Source organism: Humulus lupulus, chromosome 9, assembly GCF_963169125.1.
Source record: "Humulus lupulus chromosome 9, drHumLupu1.1, whole genome shotgun sequence".
NCBI lineage: Eukaryota > Viridiplantae > Streptophyta > Magnoliopsida > Rosales > Cannabaceae > Humulus > Humulus lupulus.
Genome location: NC_084801.1, coordinates 20,810,151 through 20,836,712, shown reverse-complemented (window position 1 = coordinate 20,836,712; position 26,562 = coordinate 20,810,151).

The following is a 26,562-nucleotide window of genomic DNA, read 5'->3' as shown; positions in this document are numbered from 1 at the left end:
TGTTCAGTATTCGGGCCAACCCCTAGCCATGCATGTCACAACATGGGTGTAGTTTTCTTACCTTTGGTACAAGCACATGTTACCAATAAACGACCCTCAAGCACGATCCTGTTTCCAAGCCCCTAGCAATCACGTAGTCACAACCATAATAAAAAAATCCCATAAAAAACGAGTAAATAAAGACTTCTGAACCAAGTCCAAGCCTCCGGGACGTCAAATCCTACCAAACTGGGTAATAGGATCAATCCCGAGCCCTTAGAGTTAAGTTCCCACGACTAAAAACCAAATTTGGCCAAAATTGTCCTTAAGCGTCGCAGCCCCCCAGCCCTGAGCCGTGACCCGCCTCTAAATAGAGGCCAAGCCCCTCTCTGCCCGCGCCTCGCGTCGCGGCGCGCCTACCCTACGTCGCAGCCCTAAATGCCCAAACAGCAGGCCTCCTCCTTCATCAAGCCTGGGCCGCGGTGCCCAAGAACAGGGTCGCGGCCCAACCACGAACCCAGCCAAAACCTTCATTTTCTTCATTTAAAAATCTTCCAAACATCGCCAAATCCCAAAATCAAAGTTCCCAAACATCTCAATGGTCCAACACCATCAAAACCCAAATCTCAAACCATCCAAAAACTCATCCAAACACAAAATCCAATCAAAGCTTAAAAACTTGAAAACTTAAAACTTAAGGCTTGGATTACCTCTGATTGAGTTATTACCCAGCTAAATCCTCTGGCTAATAAGCTTCTAATCTTCCCTAGAATCGCTATGCCTCGATCCTTGCTTGAATCCGAGTCCTAAAACTCGAGTGTCCTTCGAAAATGCGAACGATGTCAAAAAGGGAATGAGAGAGAGAGAGAGAATGTTCTGAACGCTCTTTTTATTTTTGATATGTTACTTCAAGCTTAAGTAACCTCAAGCAAATCCTAATGCTCGGGTCCCAAAAACGCCCCCCGGGTAAAATAGTCCAAATTCCCTCTTGGTCTCACTAACTCCCAATATATCATCAAATAATCATTCATGTTACCTGATATCCTGGTAATGTGCTAAATACCCAATATACCCCTTGACTCACTCCGAGTCAAGCATGGGTTCCGTTGTGATTTTCCCACTAGCTTTCTCCCTAGGATCATCTCTTGTCGAGTACCCCAAACATATCCACATAATAATGTGGTCTCGCACACACATATATCACATATATGCCAAATATACCCAAAACAGGCCAAATTACAACAATTATCCAATTAAACATAAATGGCCCCACATGCATATTTAATACAACAAAACATGCATATCAAGTCATATTATAATATAACTCACATAATCACATATTGATACACATATATATTATATAATCACATAATTCCATAATTTTTCATCCTATCTCCCTAATCAAGGCCCTAAGCCTTATTAGGAAATTTGAGATGTTACAGTTTTCTTCAGATAGGCTATCAGTGAAATAGAGGGAATGTGTTCAGTATTTCTTGCAGTTTTGTGCAAGAAATTTAGAAAAAAATCTAGATTTTGTTTCTTGTCTGTGTCTTAAGTGTGGTAATGTTGTGAATATTAAGCTTATTACAATGAAGGAACACGTATTTAGGAAAAGGATAGACAAGAGTTATAAGGTTTGGTTTTTTCATGGAGAAAAAATTAATCGTAGGGAGGAAGAAACCTCTAAAAGGGATAATGATGTTTATTTAGATTATGAAGATAATTACATAGCAGAAATGATTGATGATGCACAATATGAATCTTGTGTGGATCCTATAAAATTTCAAAACCTATATACCCTAACTGTAAAAGTTTCACTAAATTATCGACTCTTATTAGATAGTATAATTTGAAGGCCAAACATGGTATTTCTAATAAGGGTTTCTCAGAGTTACTTTCTTTCTTAGGATAATTATTACCTGGAGATAATGATATGTCCTCTAGTTTTTATGAGGCAAAGACGATATTTTGTTCATTAGGCATGAAATGTGAAAAACAATACATGCTTTTCCTAACGATTGCATCCTAAATCGAAAGAGATTTGCGGATGCAATTGCATGTCCAACATGTGGTGAGTCTAGATGGCAAAATGAAAAGAATTCAAATGCGGATAAGGATGGTGTCTCTGCCAAGGTGTTGTGGTACTTACCACCTATACCTCATTTGGTTAGGTTCTGCCGAAATGTCAAATATGCTAAAAGTTTATTTTGGAATGCCGACGAGAGGGTAAAAGATGGAAAGATGAGACACCCAGCTGACTCACCGGCTTGGAAAATAATTGATGAGATATGGCCTGACTTTGGCAATGAGCCTATATACGTCTTGCTCTTTCTGCAGACGGTTAGGTCACCCACTAATTGAGTTCACCCACTAGAAAAATAGTTAGGTCACCCACTAACTGAGTTTGACAAAGTTGAATTGTGGACTGGACTCCAAATGAACAAAAAATGAGAGGTTGAAGGCAAAGCTCAGGAGGTGGTGAAGAGAATTGTAAGTATATTATATTTTTCTAATATTGATTTACATTTAATTCAATTATTTATGTTTCAAGTATAATCTATTTCATTTCATTTGTAGGCTGAGTACAGGAAACAGGTGGCAGATGACACATTGGTCATCGAAGGGGTTAAGATAACCTTGGCATTGGGGACTTCAGAGCACCGGGGGGGGGGGGGGGGGGGGGTGTTAGAGGTATGGGTCATCGTGTGACCCAAACTCAATTTTTCAACACCCCCACCCCAAAAGAAGAAAGACCACTAGAGATGATGACACTAGACACAACAATGAATTGGAGGAGTAACTCCAACAGACCAAGGAGAAGGCTCGCCAGCAAGAGGCAAAGCTAGATGAGCTTCTGCGACAACTTAGACCTGGATACAACCATATTGTTGGGTCTTCTACAGGATCTGGTTTGAGCGTTGGAGGAGCCTCGAACGAACCAACACTGATGCACGTCCACCGCCACCACCACTTATAGGAGCTCTCGCTCAACCACCACCACCACGAAAGACAGGAGTTCTCGCTCAGCCTCCACCACCATCATAGGCAACATCTCCTGCTCGGCCTCCATCTTTACCACAACTAGGAGCCCCGCTCCACCTCTTGATATGGATAAGGTAATAATATTTTATTTATTAATTAATTAGTTAACCTAAATGATTATAATAAATTTAATAATAACTTGTTTGTTTTTTGAATTTAGGTAATTCCATGCAAGTTGTGCATTGACTCGATTGACAATATCGTGGCAACATGCCACGTTAAGGAAACAGAGGACAAGAAGCTTACGGTGGATGAAGAGGAATATGGAAACGACTATTGTCGTGTCATGGTTGAGGTATCCCTTAAAGGAAGTGTGGTTCTGCCATGCTCAATCAAGCATGAAGGTTATGACTTGGTGGGTCAAGCAGTTGGTTACTATGTAACCTGGTCGAAGAGGCTAGTCCTTGTCGATGGTCAACCTCTTCAGGTACATTTTAACCTAGTTTTTATTTTTATTCTATTAAGTCATTTTATTTCACAATAACCAAAAAATCTTTCTTGTTTTTATTTTGTTGTTTAAGAAGCTTGAGACTCCCAGAGATCCCGCTGCACCTTCCACTCAACCCCTTGTACACCCCCAACATCCTGGGAAATAGACATTGACTTCGCCTCCACCTCTTCGAAAGATGACTTTAGATTTGATAGCGAAGATGGTATCTCCATGTAATAACCATATTATTATTTTCGTATAAGCTCCTTAAATATGACTTTATGTTATATATTATACTATAATTTATAACTTGAGTTGTGGAATTAGAAAGATTGCTTTAGAAAGGTTTATATTATAAGCTATGATTTAGTAAATAATTGTAATTTAGATAATTATAATTATTGGGGTTATTATTTATAGAATTTTATTTTTTTGATGGAACTTAGAAACACATGATTAAATTAGTGTATAGTTTTTCTTTAAGAAAATAAGAGTTAATAAAAGATGTACATATTATATTGGTGGTAAATATTGTACATATGTGGCATCAATTTAAGTTTTATTTATTTGAATTATAAGGCATAGCCGAAATCCCTATATTGTAGCTAGTTGGAATTTTTAGCATATTACAAAATTGATTTATTTGGTGGCATAAGAAGCTTGCATTGAGGAACCAAAAATTTACTTGATTGAAGACCAAGATGAGGGTGGCATTTGAAGCATGAAACAAGGAGAAGATTGACTAGTTTGAATTGTTATAGGTGGCGTGGAGGCTTGTTTGAATTCAAATGAGTTATGTGTCAAAATAAGCTTGCAAAATGGAGCTAGAAAACTATGAATGTAGAGTCAAAAACTATAGTAGAGAATGTAGTGTGATGGTTGAAGATTGTTGACATAATTTGAATTTGAAATTTCTTGTTGTAGGCGTGGGAGACTAAGAAGGAACAATAATGAACTTTGACTCCATTTGGCTATACTAGAGAGTGTATATGTCATTAAAAGAGAAGGTTTAGCATTTTAATAGGGTGTTGAATAGGTATAGCCGAAACCAACTAGTAGGAGAGAGTTTTGAAATTTAAAAATTGGTTGGATGATAGTGGAGAGAATCAAGGGAAGAGTTGGAGCCTAGAAGCCTATAAATAGAGCATTGGTGCTCTTCTTTTCTCACAAACTCATATCCTTCCAAGCTCTCCATTTTGAAAATTTGCTAAGAAATATTATATTCTCTCAAGCTCTTCTATTTTCTCACAAACACTCCACCTAGCCGAAACCACAAAGAACCCTAGTGGTGTTCGAATTTCTTCTTCTTCCTCTCTCTTGTGTTCAAAACATAGCCTCGTCACCATCATTATTTCCTCACTCTGCTGAGACATACCTTAGCCCAAGTCATCATTTTCTTCTTTTATAGCTGAGACACTATAGCACCATAAAGTTTCAAACCCAGTCATTTCAAAGCAAGACATTGTTCTATCAAAGACTCGAGACATTAGGATTTTGGTTATCTTATTCCAAGGGCTAACGTATGGTTTCTAAAAGGTTTTAGATTAAGAAATTAAGTTATATTTTAGGCTCTAATTGTAGATTTTATTCTTGTGTATAAGGTGTTGGGCGTGATCCACTAGTAACTAAGAGAAATCTTTCTACTCTTTTTTTTCCACACTCATGGTAAGGAGAATTAGAGAGATTTAGATTATGACTTAAGTAAGTGTTATGATACTAATGTTTCAGGTACAAGCAGATAAGTGTGGCTGGGCCTAAGTGAAGCTCATATACAGACCTAAGTGATGTCCAAAATTGTAAGATGGGCCCACGTGATGTCCAAAACTGTAAGATGGACCTAAGTGATGTCCAAAAGGCTCAGATGCCCAAACTTTATAAGCAATTTATCTAGTACTTGACTGATTCCTTTATAGCTAATAATATGATTATAACATTATTAAGTTTATGTGTATGACTTAAGAAATGTATAGCTACGTATGATAGTGATTCTCTTTGTATGAAAATGTTATTATAGTTATATGTAGCTTTTATGGTATTACATAATAATGAAATATTTGTGATATGTATGAATATTGTTTGTATGTTTGTTATTGTTGTATTTTATTTACTGGGCTTAGAAGCTCATTCCTTATAGTATATTTGTGCAAATCAAAATAAGTAAAGAGATAAATGGTCGGTAGCGAGTTGGACTAGGATAGTTGCATGTGTATTCGTGAGGGCCATATAGCTGCTGGAAGATCTAAAGTTTATATTTTGTTGTCTTAATTAGCGTTTCATTTCTTTAAGTAAATGTTGCTGTATTTTTGTTACTATTTTTCAAGACATCTTTTATGTTGTATTTTCAAACTTGGGATCCCGTCTGAATTTGTTTATTTTCAATAAAAATCAATGTTTATATTTTTATGTTTCAACGCTGGTTCTCAGTATTATTTTATAAGAAAAATAAGAGTGTTACACTCCATGAGGGAAGGACAAAAACATCACAATTAACATTATGGAGCAAGTTTTTTGTCTCCAAGGTGATGCTTGCATGATTTGCAAAGAGGACATACTTCAACTCTGCAACATGCATAAGATTGGAGCCCCTGTGATGTCGTGGTGGCTGAGGTATAATCTATTTTTATAATTGTTCTAAGATATTTTTAAAAAAAAATTTATTTGTTTGTTATTAATGAGATTTATAATCAATGCATCTACTTGCATACAATATTAGAGGGTAGTGGGTTGGACTTGGTATACGCATTCATGAATCCATCTTCGGTGTCCACCGATGCAGGTTTCTTTAAAGCACGTGTTGAAGCACTTTGCAATCGAATGCGACAAATTCAGCCAGAAAAATTTCTTATTTACCTGTGGAACTCCTCGTAAGCTATACATATATATATAACTAAAGTTTAATATAAAAGCTTACATCTAATACAAATTTGTTTGGGAATTTGTAGGGAGCACTGGATGCTCGTACTTATTCAGCCTTCCAGCCCTTCGATAGCGTTTTTGGATCCACTGAATCATTGTATTTGCCCAGAGATCAAGCGGTGCAAAGACGCGTAAGTCATGACTTTTTATCTTAATTACTTTAACATTTTTTTATATTAACTAATTAATTAAGGTCAATTATATTTGGTATAGTGTCTTGGATTCATATGAGATACAGAGAGGACAGCCTGCAAGAAGAGCAAAACTCTGCCACCATTTGGTAATAAATTTTTAATCACAACTACGAAGTTTTCAAATTATATAAACATATATATATATATAATTGAAATGTGTTTTGTTGTGTTTAATAGTGTCGACAACACAATGATGACATCAATTGTGGGTACTACGTAATGAAGTTCGAAAGGGACTTCGTTTTAGTGCCCAACCCAAAGAACCACTTGAGTTGTCATGTAAGTATTGTTTAATTTATTAGTTATTATATAGTTTAAATTAACTTTTATTGTAAAATCATATAAAATTTTATTCTAACTAACTTTTTGAATTCATTTGTAGTTAAAAAGCACAATAGTGTACCTACTTGAAGAATTCAATGTCATACGAGATGAATAGGCGAAGTCAAGTCTGCCTCATCTCAGTGTTTGATGAGAACTAGTGCTAGCTAGTATGTACCTCCTACATATATCGATCGAGTATGAATATATTTTTTTTGTCATGTGTCGATCTTGACTTAGATTAGTTTCCTAGCTAACTTATTTTTTGTCTCTAATCAAGAGCTTAGATTAGTTACTAATTTTTTTTGTCTCTAAACAATGGTTAAGTTAGCAAATTTTGATTAGAAATTAACTTGGCCATTATTTTCCCTCTCGAGTACATGAATATTATTTTTTGAATCATATATTTCGATTTGTAACCGACGTTGAACCCCGATGTTTAGTAGTGGGAGTTAATAGAAAGAAACATGTTAAACAAGATGAATATAATGGATTTAGCATTGAGTGTGGATTTTTAAGATATTATGAGTGGAAAATACTAAGTTGAAGATGCTTAACACTCGTCGTTTATGCTCAGTGATAAAAGTCTGAAACTTCAAGCCAAATGTAGATCATGATCACATCACTTTCTTAAAAAACTCAGAGAAATAAAAGTTGTATATATTTTTCTTATCTTTCCATAACCACTTGAATCGTTGAATTCTAAGTTATATCGAGAGAGTTATGGTCAAAATACTATTACTAGTTGCTATAGAGTTTTTACGGGTTGGAGATCTCAACGACCGCCCTCACGCAGGACGCCGACAGAGGAAAAAAATCACGTTTTTAAAGTGCATTTTTGGTATTTTATCACCCAAAGATTGGAACACTATAAATACATCTTATTATAATATTTTGGGGGACTTTTGAGGCCCTAGAGATTGATTAGTGGCTAGAGAAGAACAATAGAATAATCTTTAGTTTTTCTTTCATATCTTTATATTTCTTCTACTATTCTTTTATGGATTTCAAGATGTTCTTTATGGTATCCATTATGATGATGAGGTAATTTACTTTTCTAGGGTTTTGATGTAGTTGGATACAAATCTCTATTATTTTTAATGACAATTGATTAGTTTTCTTCTTCATTATCTATATTGAATTTTCTATCTTCTGTTTAATGCTTGATCACCATTTATAAAATTTATGTTTTTGATATGAAATTTAGAAAGTGAGAATTGAATATGCTATAGTTAGAAAATCATAAGTGCTTACAGGATAAGAATACCTATATAACTTGTGTGGCTTAAAGAGTTATATGATTAATGAATTTTAACATATTAGAATTGTCATGAGATTGTAAATAATTCACATAGATTAACTTCTTATACATTGGAAAAGAATAGGAAATACATTTGAGAACTTGCTATCAATGTAGGAAGAAGAAAATTAGGGATATAGATTAAAAGTAACAAGGTGGGGTATTCAATGAAATTAGAAACCCCAAGTTTCATTTAATTGAATTTTAATATTTGATTTTGCGTTCTTTTATTAGGTTAATTGTTTAGTTTTAAGTAAATCTTCATCATTGAAATTTAATAATCAAATATAATAAAAATGTTGAAAGTTGGTACGTAATCAATAAACAATCTCTATGGGACGATATTCTACTTTTTACTTTAATTACTTCTTTATGTTTGTGTACACTTACATATCACAATTTTCACAACAATTATCGTAGATCCTTGCCTCAGTTTGGTCTATAGTTGGGTGATGGCTGGTGAAGAACTTGAGATGAGTTGCACTCTTTTAAATTTATGGTAAAGATTCATTTTGGATGGATGGAGATAAATCTAAGTGGAATATCTTGACAATTTTTGGTGTTGTTTGTTTGGTTTTTCCATTTCCTTTTAGGTATTTACTTTATATGGGATTTGGTTGTATTGACCATTGGTATTATTTTGTACCTACTATTGTGGATAATTTGGTCCTCTATAATGACTAGGTTTTAGCTTGTATTTTGTCGGTCTTATTAGCTTTTGTTGTCGCTTGCTCACCCTTAAAGGTAGTGATTTATTGTCTATGGTTTATCAAAGAGCATTGTAATGGACTTAATTCGTGTTACAAATTTATAAAACCTTGAGCTTTTATTCTCGAAATCAACTCTCAAATCTTCTTATTTCCTCAATAAATTTAACAAAAAACTTAAATAAATACCCCATAAAAAAAACTTAACAAGGATCAACTCTAACAAAATTAAATTTAATTATTTAAAGGATGTCTATGTGTTTTTTTATATATATTTATATTTGTTTAGAAAACCCATCAATTTTTAAAAAGTTTTTTGTTAAGATATTTAGTTTAATATTTTGATGAACAAAATTAGAACAAATTAAGAAAATTTAAAAAAAAATACTGGTTTATTATTCATTTTATACTTGATAATATGTGTTATCTAAACTCATTTACTTTGTGTCTTTTTTGATGTGCTATGCAAAAATTAACAACCATATTTGAGTCAAATTTTAAAGGGAGTTTCTATATAACCTTTTTTTTTTTAACTCTCTCTCTCTCGAAAGTCTAAACCCCTTTCTATATAAAAAACTCGTAAAATTTTAAAAATTCTTTCTACATGCATTTTAAAATGAGTAATTGGCTGCAAAACCCCTCCATTATCTTTTCATTTTCTTACACTTAACCCCTCAATCCTTATTTTTGGTGGCAATATCTCCAAAACTACCATTCTGTTGACAAATCCACAACCTCGTTAGTTCCAAAATGTTATCTGCCAACGAGGACATACATGTCCATAATTTATTGGGACACATATTAAATACTTAATTATTTATTTAAAAAAACTATTTTAAAAAATAAATTAAATTAATTAAAAAAAATGAAATTAAAAAAGTAGATACGTATTATAAACCTTAAAATACACCTAAATTTTAATTTAATTAATAAAAAAACCCAGATTCCTCTTCCTCAACCTCTCCTGATCTCAAGCTCTCCTAAACTCACCCTCTTTTTCCTCCCTCAACCTCTCTCTTCCTTAATCTCTCACTCTCTGTAACGCCGTAGTTAGCCAAGACCGTTACGCTGTGTATTTTAAATAGTGATTAACTCACTAAAATAGGCATTAGGCCATAAACGTGCATCTAAATGTGATTAATGGTTCATGGTTAAAATTTCGGTCAAAAGGAATAGATATTTCATTAAAACATTAAACTGTATATGATATCTCATAATAAGTGTTTACAAAGTTGTTTATAGTTCCAAAATGGTCATTACAAATCAAAAGTTACAATTTGCCAACCTAAGTGGCAAAAATAGGGTTTAACCCTAGTTCCTCTGAGAAACATTGGCCGCGGTGGTCAAGCGGGTGCATATATACACATTGCTACCTAAGATCTCCAACTCATGACTGTTCCAACTTTCCTTTTTCCCTTACCTGCACCACATAGTCCCGTGAGGCAAGGCCCAGCAAGAAAACTTAACATGCTCATAAGCAGTTAATAATACATTATAAAACATAATAAGCATGCCTAGCAGTAATAACCCTACTCATGCATGCATACCATTCATATAAATGACTACAGTGCATATGGGGCCAACCTCCCTAAATAAATGATTAACTAAATCATATCGGGGTCCGTTGCCCAAGTACACGATTAATAAATCGCACTGGGGCTCAGCACCCTAGGATATGGGACTAATAAGTCACTTTGGGGCCCATTGCTCTATCCTCTGTATGACCAGCCTTGGAACTGGCCCAGCGTGTCTGGCGCTTTAGTTTTTCCATGACCATTGGGTCAGACAAGCGTATGATGCGCTCCTGATTAGATTTAATAATATCGACCAACACTAAGTGCGCTATTGCCGCCCTTAACTCATAAGTCAATGCCTTTCAAACAACGCTCAACGCTATTTTCGTCCTTGACTAATAATAAGTCAATGCCTTTCGACCAGTGCTCAGCGTTGTTGTCGTCCTTGACTCATAAGTCAAGCCTTTATCAATTATATAATGCTAACAGGCATTCATCATATAACAAACATCCATATACAGAGCATTCTGCATGCTTAATTAATAATCTACAGGCATAACCATAATCATGCGCATTTACAGGGCCAATCCCCAATGAAGACAATATTCAACATTTAGGACAATCCCCAATAAAGACTATATTCAGCCCTAATCATGTACATCACATAATATGTGCAATTTTCTTACCTCAGGTCTGAGTGTAATATAAAATAAGAACAGCCCTGGAGCACGATCTTGATCCTAAACCCCTAGCGGTAACCTAGTCATAACCAAATATAGAATCCCGTCAAAATAAGAAAATAAAGGCTTTTGGACCAAGTCCTAGCCTCCGAGACCTCGAATTCTACTAAACCATGTAGTAGAATCGATCCCGAGTCTTTAGGTTTGAATTCCCGTCATTAAAACCTAAGGTGGCCAAAAATGACCAAGTGGGCCGCGACTTGCCCCTAAGGGCCGCGGTGCACCTCCCAGACAGAAAGCCCCATGTCTGGAACCAGGGCACGGACCGCGGCAAGCCCTAGAGGGCCGCAGCGCGCCTCCAAGATAGAACCCCTCCTAAGCCCTGAGGTTCGTACAAGTAACGACGCCCAAGAATAGGGCCGCAGTGCGACCCCGCGAACCCAAAAATCCTTGTTTTGCTCAGCCCAAAACTCATCAAAAATCATTACCAAACAATCCCAAAATCACACTTTAATCCCAACACAACATTAGCACTAATCCAGCAGCACAACCCAAGCTTTAACACACTCAAAACACCACCAAAAACTCAATCCACAACCTTGAACTTCCAAGATCAAGAACAACAAAAACTAAAGCAAAAATACAATTAAAAACAGAGTTACAATCCATACCTCAACTGTGATTTCAACCCCCTTAGCTGCAGCTAATCACTCCTAAGCCTCAAATTTTCAATTCCCAAACCTTAGCCCCAATGATTATTTGCTTTCCTCCAAAAATCAGATCAAGAGAGCAAGAGAAGGAGAATAATTGAGAGGGAGAAAGAAGGAGCTGAAGATTCTGAGTGTTTCATTTCACTAGGTTCTGATTATATCCTCCTTTAGGATGGGAAATGACCATTATACCCCTTAGTCAAGCCTAGGTCCTTTAATGCCCTAAAGGGCATAGTGGTCATTTGTCTCACACCCTGCTAATCATAATTAATGTCAATATCCTCAAATAATTACCAAATAATTTCCCATTACCCTCTCAATCCCGACAATGTACCAAATACCAAATTACCCCTAGGCTCACCCTAAGCCCGGTATTTGACTCCGTTATGACTAAGTCGCTAACTTGCTCCCTAGGATCACCTCGTGCCGAGTAACTCAAATATATCTACATAATAATGTGGTCTCACACATATATCACATATATCCACAAATATACAAATATGTCTGCAACGAACAAAATTACGAAAATGTCATTCTAATAAGAAACGGGCCCACATGCATGCAAATACAACCATATAATAATACAACTCACATAATTATGCATATAATCACATAATAATACAATTAACCAATTATTTCCCTCATGGCCCCCTAATCAAGGCATTAAGCCACATTAGGTAATTTGGAACATTACACTCTCGTTCTCCCTTTTTTCCCCTCTCCAAGGCGATGTGATTTTGGGACGAGATCTGATGAGTTTGGTTGGGTTGAAGATGAGATTCGGAGACAAGGAGAGTGTTAGGAATAATGCCCTAAAAGCATGTAAAGATATTTTATTGATTTAAATAAAAGTACAATTTTATTATGTTTGAATGTTATAATTAATGTTTGAATTAATTATATAATTATATCAAGAAAATTATTTATTCATTAATGAGAATATGATCTTGTATTAGTACGAGAGAACTAAGGTCATATATAATGAATAAAATAATTAGTAACATATTAAAGTAAATAGTCTTTAATGAATGGTTACTAGTGCGATTTACTGAGCATACAGGATGCGAGTAATCTAGATCCGATTACTGATGTGGATAGACATCTTAGTAAGGATGTTGTATATAATAGAGATTATATATGACAAGTCCGATGAGAATTAATTATCTTTATGAACTTGTCGTTTAACATAAAGATTTAATTCTTATCATAATAGATGAACTCCTGTTTGTGTTTATTAGATCTTTTAATTCACTCGTTAAGGTTTCTTAGTATAATGAGGCTAATGACTTTTGTTTTGGAGATTAAATATCATGAATGGCGGGGAACATGATTTACAATAATGGAATCCATACTTTCCTAAGAGGTCGAATATTGGTTCCCTTAAGGGTTTATTCTGAAATTGAATAGTTATTGAGCTCAAATCTATAATTTGATTATTGATTAATTATTCGCTAGTGAATTAATGGTACTTAAGGATCAAGAGGTAATTAGAAGGGTAAAATGGTAATCTTGACCATCTCTAATTAACGAACCAATAAATGGAGGACGGATGTACATTGATTGATTATATCAATGGATTACAAGAGCAAACTCTATAAATATAATTCTATATATACTTAGAGTGCAATTCCATATTTATAGTTGAGTAATCATAGAATTAATAAATAAGATTATTACATTAAAGAGTTTAATTAATAATTTGGTTTATTAGAGCTTCGTACTATAATTCTATGGTCCCCAGATCTCCTCTGTCCTACACTGTCAAGTGTAAGGATGTCAAAAGAAAGATTTGTAGAAGGAATGAATTAATTGCAAATGAATTAATTTTTCAGGGCAAGGAAATAATTATGGGCAATTGATTAATTATGAACTAATTAATTATTTTACTATATAGTTTTTCAAAATAAAAACTATATGTTAAAATAAATATTAATCATGTTTAGATTAATATGAAAGAGAGATTAATAATTATCTTATTTATAATAAAATATTTATTTATTTAAAACAGATATTTTAAGATAAATTTAATTTTGAATTAACTAATATTTATTTTGGGATAAATATATTGTCTTAAATATTAATTAAATAAATAAATAAGAAAATGAGGGAAAACCCTAATGTTACTCACGCCATTCACTATATTGCACAGTGAGGATATTTCCTATTCCGGAGATTTGACTTTTGAATTTCAAATAATTTGTTTATTTAATTATTATTTTTAAATATGATTTAAATCAAATAATTAAATAGGTTATAACTGATCAATTTTAATTTAAATAAAAAAAGATTAGTTATTTAAGTTAATTATCTTTATAAAACTGAAAGAACGATACTTTCAGGAATAAATTGTTTTAAACAATTAAAAAGTTTAGACTGCCAGATTCTCTCTCTGAAAAGAAAACGATAGTTTTCCTAAACATGCAAACTATCCAATACATCTTCTCTCAATCAAATCTCTCTAGATATCATATGTTGAGTACATCTATAGAGTCCTAAATCAAAATTTTGAATCCTATGTGCCCACACACGTCCTTGTGTATTTGAGAATTGGTCTGGAAGATCAAGATGTGAGCTTTCAGAATCTAGATTGGACAATGTTTAATTTTCATACTTGCAAACGTTATAGTGTGTATAAAATTTCTTAAAAAATAAAGCATGTTTTGGAGGTGTGCTAAAAAATAAATTTGTAATAATTCTTAATATTTAATGAGGACATATATGTCAATTTATCAAAGTTATAAATATGATAATATGCAATGAATTAAGAGGAGTAAGGTCAGAAAAAAGATGAGTGCTAATAGTCACACTCAATTTTAAATTGGAATTAGGAATGATAATATAGTGTGGATCAGGGATGGTTTGTCAATTACCATCCTCATCCCCATAGGTTAATTATATAATCATACTCTTCCCTAAAAAATAATGAGGAATAACCATGGTTACCCGTACGTATTTATTGATAATAACAAAATGAAAAAAAAATATTGAATAACAAATAATAAGGAATAACCATGGTTACCCTGTAGAATCCCGGAATTAGTAGTAGTGGTAGTGGTAGTTAGCTTTCGTGGATATTGGTCAAAGCCGGGATTTAGTTAGAAACTCGTAGAAATAGTTATGGATTTTATAAGTTTAACCTATGGTTTAGAAATATTAATTTTATCATAAGGTTTGATTTATGAATATAGTCCTAAGAATGTTATTTATTTTAACCTAAGGTGTAGATAGAATAATTAAGAGCGTGACACTTGTCACATGTATGTTTATTAATAATTTAAGTATTTTTTATGAATAGTTTAATTAAAAGAAAGATCTAGAAGCTCTAGAACCTTCCTTTATCTGTTAGGATCACGTTTTACTTAGTCAAAATAGTTTTAATCAATTTCAAATTATCCTGAAATGTGCAAAAACGTGTTTGAAATATCAGCGTATTCCGATATATCGCAGCAATAAGGGCCGATATATCGCCTATGATTGATACGAAAAACACGTCGACTTCGCACAAACGAAACCACGGACCCTCGGGATCATGGTAGGGGCGATATATCAGCTCCAGTGGCCAATTTTTGAATTTCGTAGAATTTTGAACTAGAAATAGCCCTCAACAACCTTAACTCGTTCCTGAATGTTTTTGAGCGAATTCTGGGCATCTGTTGAGTAGATAATTCAAATTTATTCATTTTTAATCATTTATTTATTCATTTTAAAGGAGTTAGTTTCACTCCTTGAACTCTGTAAATAGAACCATTCACTCAGCCATTTTCATCATCTCTCAAGCACAGTTAAGAGCCTCCAAGCTGCTAAGTTCATTCCAGAGAGAAACACTAGGGTTTTGGGGTTAAAGCTTTTCAAATCTAAGCTTTTATAAACACCTGGGAAGTAAGTTTTTGTGTGATTTTTGGTATTTGAGGTATAGATCGATGTTTTAAGCTATCTAAGGTATTCATTATCTTCAGGTTTAGTTCACTATAGTTTCTATTAGTCTTTCATTTTTCTTCAAATCATAACTTATGATAGTGACTTTTAGTTAGGTGTTCAATTCCTTTGAAACATAAGGTTTTCGATAAGTTCTTATCTCGATGGTTTAGATCTTCTCTTCATCTTATTTTTCTTTAGAAGCTTATGTTTTTTTTTTTATGTTTGGTTTTAGGAGTTTCAATCCCGCTCTTGTCTCCAATATTCTGATTTTTGGTAAAGAAAATTAGGTAGTTTAGTATTATGATCTAGTTTATGTAGTTTATGATATAGTTTATGTTTCTATGACCTAACATTTCAGGTACAATAAATGGGTAAGTGTGTCTGGACCTAAAGTGTCCAATGATGTATGACAGACTATGTCCGGTAGGCTCGGTTGCCAAAACTTTATGACAGACCTAAGTGATGTTCGGTGTATGACAGACTTATGTCTGGGGCTTAATTGCCACCCTTGTATAAACACTTATCTTTTTATTATATCTGACTTGTTATTTTGACCCATAGTTATGATTTATGATCTATGATTTATGACTTATGACCTATGACTTATGACTTAGAGTATGATTTATGAATTATGACTTAGATTATGATGTAGAATTATGACTTAAGCTATGATATGATCTAGAGGTTTGTGTTTGTATGACTCTTGTGAATTTATATTATGTTTGATTATATGACTAACTTTTGTATGTATTTTCCTTACTGGGCTTAGAAGCTCACTCCTTATGATGTTGTTATTTGAGGCAATTAAGGATAGAAAGGCCGGTGGCGAGTGAGACCTAAGAGCTTTGTGATGTACTCGTGGGAACCATATAGTTGAGGAAGATCAAGCAGGCCTAATTATTTATTTTTGTTAAAAAAAGTTTATTTTAAAGTTTTATTTAAATGTTGCTCATTTTTATGTTAAAAACAATTATTTTATTTTTGTAAAACCATGGATCCATGTCATTATTTTCAAGTTTTTATTCAATAAAAGAGTAATGTTTATGATTTATGACTCAACGCTGTGTTTTCAGTAATCTATGAGAAATTAGTGCGTTACATACCCATATATATCCATTGATAATAACAAAATGAAAAAAAAAATTATTGATAATGGTCATCAATTTATTTTTTATAATTTTATAATTTAGATTCAAAAATAAAATAATATCCTAAACAATATCAAACTTAAAATATAATAATATTATATATTCAAAATTTATTAAGTAAGATATAATCAAACATTAAAAACGTATTTTAGTTTCTATTAATATTTCTATAAATATCTTATATATTTTATAATATATAAGTACAATAAAATAATATATATAAAACATAAAAATTACATAAATAAATTATTATATGTATATTGGAGTGAGTATGGAGAAGATTATGCTAATACCAAACCTACACCATATCCGTATATATGTTGGGTCGTTATTTCTCGCCTCAATCATTTTTCCAGTTTGAATGATTTTTTCACTCCATTCGGATCAAATAATAATCATGGGTACCAGTAACCATGGGTTATATTGCCATTTGGAATCTATCAAGAAAAAACCTCATTGAGAATGGGAAATAAGACGAGACATAGTAAAAAAAGAACCACGGTCTCTGCATCACTTTCCAATAAAAAAATATTAGAATTATTACATGGACTAATATAATCACAAACATTATTCCATAATTACAACCATTAACTAAAGTGCCTATCAATTGACAATAACCATAATAGGATGATTCACACTTGCTAATTGCATTAAAGACACATGGTGGCACCCTAATGATTATGTGTTGGCCCATTAAACTATAGTCCACCACCACTATTGTAATGAGCCCAATTAGACCACCAATACCCTTAGGGTGAGAGGGCATAAGATATATGGGGCATGAAGTTGTAATTGGAAGTGTGTGGTATTTGGTAAGGGTTGCTTTCCATAAGCCCTCTCTTGCATATACATTTGATCTTGTGTGTTGATTTTGGCATATTTGAAGTGTGGAAATGGCTCATGAAGGGATGAACAATATGGGAGGTATGTTCTTATTATTCTCTAATTAATGCCCTAAATAAAATGTATTATTGGATTGATTATGAGCATCTATTTATTGTGTATAATATGTTTTGTGCATTAATGATGCTCATATTGTGTTTACAAACTAGCAATGGTATCGAGAGCTAGTTCATTTGATTTTAGGGCTTAATTTTGACATAAACCCATTTTTTTTCAAATCTAACTTTTGCACAAATAATTTTGAAATAATGCCATATTAATTTGAAAATCGGTTTTGATAATGAGTGCTGGGTTTTAACAATGTTTTGGACACAAAATTTCGTGTGTATTGCTATGAAACCGAGCTTTTCTTGAAGCTCAAAAATGGAGGAAACCCATTTCGGGTTTTATGCTTGTTTTGATATTTTTGGTTGGAGAAGAGGAGAATGGAGATGCTAGGGTGGTCGGCGACGGTGAGAGGAAGAAAACCCAAGCTGCTGGTTTCAGTCGGGTCGGACCTGCGGATTGAATCGGGTCGAACACGACCCGTGCACCCAAATCAGGAGGTCAGGGACGACGAAAAATGACACGTCATTTTTGCACCTGTCAGGCAAAATGACATGTCGTTTTCAATGGGCAGAGGCTGTCGTTTTTGCTATCAAACGACATGCCATTTTTCTAAAACGACATGCGTGCGGACATAATATTTTTCCTTAAAAAAACAGTTTTTTTTTCGTGCGTGGGAGCGCGTGAGAGGTCCATTTTGGACCAATTTTTCACTATTTCACTCTATTTTTAATATCCTATTATTTTCATATGTTTATGCACAAGATTAATCCATGAATTTTATTTCATAATTGTATTTGTATTTAATATTTTTGTGGCGTAAACATAATTGTGTTTTTGACAATAGTGAATGCTTATTTTCTTGCCCATCGTAAGATTAAGCATGTTAAATTGTGATGAGGAACATTTAAATATTTATTTATTTAAATTTTGTGTTTTTTCCTCCAAAGTTACATTAAAGTCCATATGAGTAATTAATTATCCTATCGATAATAATTGATTGGTAAGGATGCTTAATATGATAAATAAAAACTATTGAATTTTATGAAGCACAATTTGTCTATCCTCTAGATAGTAAATTCAAGTATTTGGTTATAATGCTTAATAGATTGTTCTTACTTGTGAATGATTTATATCTTTTGTTTATTTGAGAACTCTAGCATACATAATGATCATTTGTTATTTTGTGATCATTTAAGATAAAAGAGCACAAATGACATGATTTTATTATAACATGCATTTAATAGTTATTGCTCTTGTTTCCCATTCAGCTTTAAGATATCCTAGAACCTCCGTTGTCTTGACACTGAATGCAACCAACCACAAGCAGTGGGTTGAGACTATCACGGTGAACTTGACTTTCATGAAAGTGGACTTGGCCTTGAGAATTGATGCACCATCTAAGCCCGTTGTTGATGCTATTGAGAAGGATAAACAAATTCTATGAGGATTGGGATCGTTGTTGGTTGATGCTCATGAGATATCACATGGATGAATCCATTCGTGATAGTATTCCTAAGTCTGAAAATGCAAATGATTTTCTTGCTGCCATTAAAGAAAAGTACCAGAAATTCTCAAAGAATGAGAAGAATGAACGCTTGAACATGCTCCATCACACCATTTATGATGGTTCAAGTGACATCAAGACTCATATTGACAAGCTCATGGGCTATTATCACAAACTTAAGGCCATGGGTATGGACCTTGGTGAGGATTACATGGTATGGTTGGTGATGGAGACCATTCCATCTCAATTTGATGTGATCAAATCATGCTATAATGCTCAGAAAGAGAAATGGACTGTTGGGGAGATATCTGCTATTCTTGCCAAGGAAGAGGATGACATGAGAAAAGGTAGGGCAAGAAGCATCTCTATGGTAACAAATCCTAACAATCCAAACAATCCTCACAAGCGAAAGTTCACTTCTAATAACTCTAGTAACCAAAAGCCTCCCAAGAAAAAGGCATTTAGTCCTAAAGGGAATGGACAGTCAGGTTCATCCTCTACTGGTCATAAGAATGAGTTTTTCAAAGGGAAGTGCAACTTTTGGCAAAATTTTGGGCACAAGAAAGCTGATTGTCAAAAGCTCAAAGCTCACATAGAGAAGAAAGGTAACTGTCTTGTGATGGTTTGTTTAGAATCCAATATTATTGATGTGCCCTCAAATTCTTGGTGGTTAGATACTGGAGCCACAATTCATGTTGCAAATTCCTTGCAGGCAATGACAAGTTGAAGAAGACTGAGTAGTCTGGAGAAGCATGTGTACATGATAGACGATACAAAAGTCCAAGTTAAATTTTTAGGGACAATTAGATTATAGTTGAATACAAGACATTTTTTTGGAGTTACAGGATGTTGCTTACATACCCTCTATTAGGAGGAATTTGAATTATGTATCTATTTTGGATAGACTAGGTTATAGTCTTCATTTTGGAATTGGAAAACTTACTTGGTATCGTGACTCTCTTTTGGTTGGAAATGGAACTTTATGTGGAAATTTATATAAACTTGATTTGCATGATATTGCTCATGTTTCTTCTACTTCTTATCTTAATACTATTGTTGGTTTTAAACGTGCAATATTAGATTTGAAATCTTATATGCTGTGGCACAAACATTTAGGCCATATCTCTAGAGACAGAATGGAAAGGTTGGTCAAAGATGGGGTACTTCAAGATCTGGATTTTTCAGATTTCACTGCTTGTGTTGATTGTATTAAAGGAAAGTTAACTGCAAATGTTAGAAATGGTAAAACAGAAAGGTGCACAGGATTGTTGGAATTGATTCACACTGATATATGTGGACCATTTATTCCACCTGCCATGGGTGGTTATAGATACTTCATCACTTTTATTGATGATTTTACCCGGTATGGCCATGTAGATCTCATTTGTGAAAAATCTGAATCTTTGTATGCATTTAAGATTTTTAAGACGAATGTTAAGCTTCAAAAGGGGAAGAAGATCAAGGCAGTTAATTCCGATAGAGGTGGAGAGTATTATGGGTGTTATGATGAAAATGGAAGGAACCCCGGGCCTTTTGCTAGGTACTTACAGGAATGTGGCATTGATGGAAGATATACAATGTCAGGAACACCCCAACGTAATGGAATTGCTGAAAGGAGAAATCACACTCTTCTTGACATGGTGCGATGGATTGATCTATTCTACTTTGCTAGAGCTTTTATGGGGTGAGGCATTAAAGACTGCAGCTTATATCTTGAATCAAGTACCCAGCAAGTCTGTCCCTTAGACGCCTTATGAGCTATGGTCAAGTAATAAACCAAGCTTGTGTCATTTTCATGTTTGGGGTTGCAAAGCAGAAATGAGGCCCTACAATCCACAATCTAAGAAACTTGATCTGAAGACCATTAGTGGCTATTTCGTAGGCTACACTATTGGATCAAGGGGTTCTAGATTTTATTGTCCATTCCACACCACCAGAGTTATAGAATCAAATAGAGCTGTCTATTTTGAAGATGAATTTGGTTCAAGTCAAGGGTCAAGAAAGATTGTTTTCAGGGAATAACACATTTTTATCCCTGTACCTGTTGCTTTCGCTCCTATTGATGACCCTATGATTGAACAGATTCTAGTAGAAACTCATGATGAAACTCAGAATCGAGAACAAGGAGAAAATCTTGATGTTGGGGATGATGAAGTTATGGTGAGAAGATCACAGAGAACTTGCAGGCTTGCTATTCCTGATGACTACCTTATCTATTTGCAGGAACATGAGTTTGATGTGGGAGATACTTCTGAGACAGTCACTTATCAAGAAGCCATGAGTAGTCCTAAATCTGTGTTGTGGGTGGATGGAATGAAAGAAGAATTGAGTTCTATGTCACAAAATGAAGTTTGAGAGTTGGTTGAACTACCCAAAGGTTGCAGACCCATTGAATGCAAATGGGTGTATAAGATCAAACGTGACTCGAATGGGCAAGTGGAAATGTAATGACCCAAAATTGCTAATAGGGTTTGGCGCCTTGATTAGCGTGCCGGGATGACATAATTGGTTTATATATGTGTTTAATTGGTTAAATGTGTGACTATGTGGCATGCATGATTAATATGATAATGTGAGTATATTATATGCATGTTTATGAGTATTAAATGTGCATGTGGGCCATTTACTGTTCATAAGGGCATATTTGTAATTTTGGTCCATTAAGGGCATAAATGTGATTATATGTGATAAATGGTTGAGAACATATTATTATATGTATATATTTGTAGTATATGGCTCGAGGCGGTCCTAGTGAGCGGATTAGCGAAATAGTTACAGCGGGGTTTAATACCCGACTCGGGGGAGCCTAGGGGTATTTTGGGACTTTAGATAATATTTTGGGATTTATTGAGTAATGAGTAAGTATTTGGTAATTAATTACACACGACGGGATTAATTGGTTAATGGTAGGAACACTTGAGGAATTAGCGGGAAAATGGATAAATGACTATTTTACCCTTAAGGGCAAGGAGGAGCTGATTTAGTATAAGGGGTAAAATGGTCTTTTATGGGTTAAGGATATACTTAGGAATTTTAGGAAGTGGTCAGAAACATCAGGAATACTCTCACACTCTCCCTTTCCCTCTCCTTCACGCTCACTCTCTCTCTCCCTCTTATGTTGGGGCTTTGAATTTGCTGAAGGAAACTAAGCTTGAATTTGAGTTGGAAACATGGGAATTTAGCAAGAAGGTCTGGAGATTTGAGGCTGGAAATTGTCAAGAATCAGCTGGGAAGTTTGGGAATTTAAGCTCAAGGATTGGAGGGGTGAAGCTGAGGATTTAGCTGCCATTGAGGTAAGGTTTCAGACCTTGAAGTTTGTTGAGTTTGATCTTGTTAAGGGGGACTTTGAATTTGGGGATTTAGGGAAAATTGAGTTAGTATTAAAGGTTTTAGATGTTGTTTTTTAAGTATTAATTGGAGATTTTGAGTTGGTTTTGACTGGGGTGTGTTTTAAAGTAGGATTTTGGAGCTGGGAGTTAGGGAGAAGGCTGGGAACCCAAGGAATTCTAGGTTTGGGGGGGAATCGCGGCCCGCGTGCCCAGAATGCCCTAGGAGGGCTTTTTGACTTGAGGGCGCATCGCGACCCTAGGGGACAAGTCGCGGCCCGCCTCCCCCCAGAAGCATGAGGCTGTGCCTCTAACTTGAGGCGTGCCATGACCCTTAGGGCCAGGTCGTGGCCCACCAAGACAACTTTGGCCTAGGATAGTTTTTAGGCTTGGGGATTCGAACCTAGGTGCTTGGGACGAGTTCTACTACCCGGTTTAGTAGAATTCGAGATCCCGGAGGCTAGTTTTTGTTTCCTAAATATTTATTTGGATTAGGAATTGATGGTTACCCATTGACACTGTGGCTAGGTTTATCGCTAAGGCTCAGGACTCAGGATCGTGCTCGGGACCATTCTTTATTCTTTGCTCGTGATTCGAGGTAAGAAAACTGCATCCTTATGGTTGTGAACGAGGTTGAGATTTGTACTGTGTGATTGTACGATTGTTATGTATATTAGCATGAATGACCCAAGAGTGTCGGGACTAATGATAAGTGTATGGAACGCAGCTCGGCCTAAGCGAGTCGGGGTCAGCTAGATAAATAGAGGGCTCGGCCTTAGTGTGCCAACCTTGAACATTTGTGTAACTGGTTAAGATATGTACTTGTGAATGTATGTTTACCATTGATTGGTCTAATGCTTGTTATATGTAAAATAATAGAATTGGTTGGATTAAAGTTGATTGAATGCTATTGTTGCTATATATGTTTGTTGTTTATGGTTTTCTTGCTGGGCCTTGGTTCACGGGTGCTACGTGGTGCAGGTAAAGGCAAAGAGAAATTGGACCAACCATGAGTTGGAGAGCTCTGGGGGCGGAGTGTACATAGGCAGCTGCTCGACCGCCACAGTCGAGGGAAAGTTACAGGGACAGAGCTCTAAAATCTGTATTTTGCCATTAGAATGGCTTTTAGTTGTATTAACTTTTGGGGATTGTAAATTACCACTTGTACCCTATTTTTGGGATCCCATGTATCAAACATCTGTTTTAATGAAAATTAACCATTTATGATCAAAATCTCTTAACCGTCACCTGGTGGTTGACCTTAGGATCACATTTTTGTTCAAACGACTTGATTAGAAAGTCTTGCACTATTTCAAAATACACAATGTAACAGTCTAGGTTATCTAGGGCATTACATGAAAGATATAAGGCTAGACTTGTGGTAAAAGGCTATAGCCAGAGAGAAGGTATTGATTTCAAAAAAACATTTTCACCTGTTTCCACCAAAGATTCGTTGCGAATCATTATGGCTATAGTGACTCATTTTGATCTAGAACTCAATCAAATGGATGTGAGGATTGCTTTCTTGAATGGAGATCTGTTTGAAGATGTTTATATGACTCAACCTATTATATGACTCAACCTGTTGGATTTGAAATATCAGGCAAAGAACACATGGTTTGCAAGCTCAAGAAATCTATCTATGGGCTTAAACAAGCATCAAGGTAGTGGTATCTGAAGTTTGATATGATTGTCAACGCAAATGGCTTCAAGGAGAATGTAGTAGATCAATGTATATACATGAAGGTCAGTGGAAACAACTTTATTTTTCTAGTATTGTATGTTGACGACATCCTACTTGCATCTAATAATTTTGACCTATTGTCTAAGACAAAAGAACTGTTGTTTAGTCATTTTGATATGAAGGATCTTGGTGATGCCTCCTATGTGCTTGGGATTCAGATTCTTCGGGATAGGGCTAATTGTATTCTTTGTTTGTCTCAGAAGACTTACATTGATCGGATCTTGAAAAGATTCAATATGCATGCTTGTTCTCCTGGGAAGGCATCAATAGTGAAGAATGACAAGTTCTCAAAGGCTCAATGTCCACAAAATGATAAAGAGAGAGAGAGAGATGAAATGAAAGTCGTTCCTTATGTGTCACTAGTTGGTAGCTTGATGTATGCTTAAGTTGCACACACCCTAATATTGCTTTTGTTATCGGCATGTTGGGTAGATACTTGAGTGATCCTGGACTTAGCCATTGGAAAGCAACTAAGAAAGTCATGAGGTATCTTCAGGGTACTAAGAATCATATGTTGACTTACCGGCGAGTTAACACTCTTGAAATAGTTGGGTTTAGTGACGCCGATTATGCAGGATACGTGGATGATAAAAAGTCCACTTCAGGCTACATGTATATGATGGTTGAAGGATTTATTTCATGAAAAAGTGTCAAGAAGACACTCACAGCTTCCTCTACGATGGAGGCAGAGTATATGGCATGTTATAAGGCTGCTTGTCAAGCAATATGGCTGCGAAATTTCATTTCAGCATTGAGTGTTGTAGACTTTATTTTGAGGCCGCTGGAATTGTATTGTGACAACTTCGCAGCAGTAGCTTTCTCTAAGAACACTAGGAGTACTTCTCGCTCAAAGAATATTGATATAAAGTACTATTTTGTTAAAGAGAAAGTTGTTGAGTCCCTCATTTCTGTTGAGTATACGCCTACCACTAGCATGTTAGCAGATCCACTAACGAAAGACTTACCTATATGTGTATTTTTAGAACACGTTGCCCGAATGGGATTGTCAGGAGCCTAGCTTGTTGAGCTCAGTGAGAGTTTTATTATTTATGTATTGAACATGCTAGAGGTTTGTATGGATTGCTTATAGCTTGTGTTTTGTTCTGAACATGCATAATGATATTTGAGGTCACTTCTTATTGTTGTTATATATATGTTTATTTATATATTATTGTTCATCGAAGTGACAGGTACAAAAGGAGATGAATGCGCATAGTCTCAATCTGTTGTACCTCATGCATGTTTGGTTTGGTAGTTAATGCTTGTTATGTTATTTAAATGTCTACAGGGCCAAGTCATATGTAATATATGTATCCTATCGGTATGATATTATGTATGATTTATTTGACTGCCATATGTATGTTAGACAATATTATGGTGATTTGATTATATTGCCCAAGTGGAAGAATGTTAGAATGATTATATGGACTAATATAATCACAGACATTATTCCATAATCACAACCATTAACTAAAGTGCCTATCAATTGACAATAAGCATAATGGGATGGTTCATACTTACTAATTATATTAGAGGCACGTGGTGGCACCCTAATGACTATGTATTGGCCCATTAAACTATAGTCCACCACCACTATTATAATGAGCCCAATTAGCCCACCAATGCCCTTAAGGTGAGAGGGCATAAGATATATGCGACATGAAGTTGTAATTGAAAGTGTGTGGTATTTGGTAAGAGTTGCTTTCCATAAGCCCTCCCTTGCATATACATTTGATCTTGTGTGTTGATTTTGGCAGATGTGAAGTGTGGAAATGGCTCACGAAGGGATGAACAATATGGGAGATGTTCTTATTATCCTTTAATTAATGCCCTAAATAAAATGTGTTATTGGATTGATTGTGAGCATCTATTTATTGTGTATAATTTATTTTGTGCATTAATGATGCTCATATTGCGTTTACAAATTAACAAAAAAATCATAACTCTTGAATTCATCTAAAACCATACAAAACCACCAATATCTCTGTTTTTTTTTTCACACTAAAAAGGCCATAGATCTTTTTAGCAAAGCTAACTAGAATAAATCCATCTTTAGCTCGTATGATTTTCCTTACACCGATGAAACCCTTTACAAAATCAAGAGCCACTTTAATATTCATCCTAAGAGAGCCATGAAAAAGAGCCCTCCAAGTATAAGAATTGGCAGGAATTTCAACC